Source organism: Phoca vitulina, unplaced genomic scaffold (assembly GCF_004348235.1).
Source record: "Phoca vitulina isolate PV1807 unplaced genomic scaffold, GSC_HSeal_1.0 scaffold50, whole genome shotgun sequence".
Classification (NCBI taxonomy): domain Eukaryota; kingdom Metazoa; phylum Chordata; class Mammalia; order Carnivora; family Phocidae; genus Phoca; species Phoca vitulina.
Genome location: NW_022589753.1, coordinates 2,736,272 through 2,739,736, shown reverse-complemented (window position 1 = coordinate 2,739,736; position 3,465 = coordinate 2,736,272). Strand labels below are relative to the sequence as shown.

Below are 3,465 nucleotides of genomic sequence, written 5' to 3'. Positions count from 1 at the left end.
AAAGATTTTATTTATTTGACAGAGAGAGAGAGACAGCGAGAGAGGGAACACAAGCAGGGGAAGTGGAAGAGGGAGAAGCAGGCTTCCCACAGAGCAGGGAGCTGATGCGGGGCTCAGTCCCAGGACCCTGGGACCACGACCCGAGCCAAAGGCAGACGCCCAATGACTGAGCCACTCAGGTGCCCCAATTTTCAGCAGTTTGAATAGGATATGTCTAGGTATTTCCTTTCTTCATGGTTTTTTTTTTTTTTTTTTTTTTTTTTTTGCGATTTGTCGTATTTGAGGGCCTCTGAGCTTCTTGAATCTGTCATTTTATACATTTAATTATATTTGGAAAATTATCAGGCATTATCTCTTCAAGTATTTCCTGTGCCATAATTCCCTCATTCTCTTCCTTCTGGAATTCAGTGTACACCTGTATTAGACCATTTGATCTTGTTCCATAGCTCTGAAGTGTGCCATATTCCCTCACTCTCTTCCTTCTGGAATTCAGTATACACCTGTATTAGACCATTTGATCTTGTTCCATAGCTCTGAGGTGTTCTGTACTTTTCCCCCTACTCTTTCTTCTCTTTGTGTTTCAGTTTAGATGGCTTCTATTGACCTACCCTCAAATTTACTTTTTCCCCCCTGATGTATTTTGAGGCAACTGATAAGTTCATCCAAAGAATTCTTCATCTCCATTGCCATGATTTTTATTTATAATCTCCTTACTGAAATTCCCCAACTATCCCTGCATTCTGTCTTCCTTTTCTTCTAAAGCTTTTGACATATCCATCATGGCTATTTTTGTTGTTGTTGTTGTTTAGTTTTTATTTCATAATCATAAACTTCACTCTGCAATCCAGCTAGACTTGGAGGGGAGTAAGGAAAACATAGAACCCATAGAACTTCAGTGAGAACACAAAGATCAATGGTGTGGTAGTTAAGATAAAACATAAGTCAATTTTATTAGATTTGTCCACAGTTAGCAATGGTGATCTTCTTGCTGGTCTTGCCATTCCTGGACCCAGAGGGCTCCATGGCTTCCACAATATTCAGTCCCTCTTTCATTTCGCCAAAGACCACATGCTTGCCATCCAACCAACCAGTCTTGGCAGTGCAGATGAAAAACTGGGAACTCTTTTGTGTTAGGTCCAGAATTTGCCATGGATAAGATGCCAGGATATGTGCTTCAGATGAAATTCTTATTGTCAAATTTCTCCTCGTAGATCAAATTGCCACCAGTGCCATTATGGCCTGTGAAGTCACCACCCTGGCACATAAATCCCAGAATAATTATGAAAGCAGGAACCATTATAACCAGATCCTTCCTCCCCAGTGCTCAGAGCATGAAAGTTTTCTGCTGTCTTTGGAACTTGGCAAACAGCTCAAAGGAGACACTGTCCAAGGGTTTGCCCTCCATGGCGATGTCAAAGAACATGGTGGGGTAGACCATGTCTGGGTGGCATGGGAGGCTCCTGGGTAGTGGTGTCTGCAAGGCCTCCATCATGGCCATTTTAAATCATTTCTATTTCCAACATCTGAGCCACTCCAGAGCCTACTTACATTGATTGTTTTGTCTCTTGGCAGAGTTTTTGTCTCCGAATTTCTGTTTTACACCCAAATGCTACTTACCCCTGAATGTCATGTGTAAGATGATAGAGATCGAAGTAAATAGAATTTATGTTTGGATGTGGCATGTTTTTTCCTCTGCTGGGCTGTCAGTGTGGGGGAATTGAGCATGGTTTGGGTTTTGTTATTGCTGTGGTTACTGGCTTCAGATTCCTCAGTATTATCTTATGTTTCAGGTGGGGGCTGTTTTGCCAGAGAGCTTTTCTTAGTGATACTGCTCCACCCTCAGGTTTAGGATATTCCTGGATGCCTGTGCCTCAGAAAGGGTCTCCATTCCTTCTCCCGGCCCCCATTGAGGACTGCTGTTGCTTATTCCTCTGTGCTTGCTAGCCAGGGGGTGAGAGGCAGCTCTCTGCCATTCTCGTCCAGTGACAGTCTTAGAAAGGCACTGTGTCCCTGGGTTTGGGGGATGGGACTTGCTCACAAATCCTGCCTCTCTCCTATCAAAGGAGACCCATTATGATCTGTGCCTGTGATGGATTCCTGCTACTTCCCCAGGAGCAAAGATTTCTTTCCCTTCCTCCCAACCACAGTGAGTCTCCATCTGTACCCAAACATCGCCAGGGTTTGCTTCTCCTCACCCAGCATCTTAAGACTTTAATCTTTGGGGCAGCAGAGTTCAGACAGACTATGTGCTGTAGTGTCCATTGCACTTCTGCAGACCACAACACTGAAAGAGTCTCCCTCCAGCCTCTCACCCTCAGTCTTTTTCTTGAGTTCTAGGTAGAGGTCAATGGAAAAGGGTCTGCAAGTGGGTGCCCTCTCTTTATGTCTACATCCCCTAGGGTATCTGTACTCTCAGACTACTCCACACTTGTTCTTTACTCACAGACTATTCCACAAGTATTTAGCGAGTCACCAAACATTTTCACTCAATTCTACTTGCCTTCCTCTGTGGCAGCCCATCTTACTCCCATGGTCTGCCTCAGGTAAATCAGTGCTCATGAGCCATCTTCCTTGGGTTTTCCTTGTCATCCCTTGGATTTTAGTCTAGTTGGTTGCCCTGCAATCTTAGTTCTGTGATGGATTCAAGTAGAGTTATGACTTTGTAGATGCTTTTTTTCTTATGAGTAGAAGCAATGTTTCTCCATTGTAGGTGATAGCTGGAAGAGACATATAGTCTAGTAAGCCATGGTGAGCAGTGTGCTTTGTACATATACAATACTCAGGAGAAACTTATGAATTCAACTAATGATTCAAGAGTCTCCATTATTCCTGAGGGTGGGTTATATTGAATCATATGTCCTAGTCTTCAAATTCAGCCAAGATGATCCTTTTAAAACACAAATACTCCCAAGCCTTCCATTGCTCTTAAAACAAAGCATAAGCTCCATCATTTATTCCTTGGCCAGTGTAAATCTGTTTCCCTCTATTATTTTCCCTCTTGCTCAATGCACTGTTATTGGTACTGATCTTATTTCTCAAATATAATGAATAGTTTCACAATTCATGCTTTTGAGCCTGCTGTTCCTTCTGTATGGAACAAGTCCCCACCCCACTTGCAAGACTCATTTCTTCTTTTCTCAAATGTTCCCTCTGCAGAGAGGTCTTTCTTAAATAGAACTTCCATGTCTTAACACACTACCCCTGATGCATTCTCCCTCACACTAATATATGCTCATATATGCTCCCAGCATGTAAGGTGTATATTTGTAACTTCCATCCTTGTGAAATGTGAGTTCCGTGGGAAGAAAAACTTGGCTTTACACCCTGCTATGTTCCCAGAAACTAGCACTTCCCTGATGCTCAATATGTCAAGGACAACATTATCAATGAAAGCATGCATTAACAATTGTTAAATTAATAAATGCTTTCTGCTTTTCACCCTTTGCAAAAAACACACTACATGGA

At 42.6% G+C, this 3,465-nt stretch overlaps 1 pseudogene; it reads right to left on the bottom strand.

Moving 5' to 3' along the window:
* Window positions 1-951: 951 nt before the first annotated feature.
* On the bottom strand, window positions 952-1,438 carry LOC116621644 (annotated as a pseudogene).
* Window positions 1,439-3,465: the final 2,027 nt, after the last annotated feature.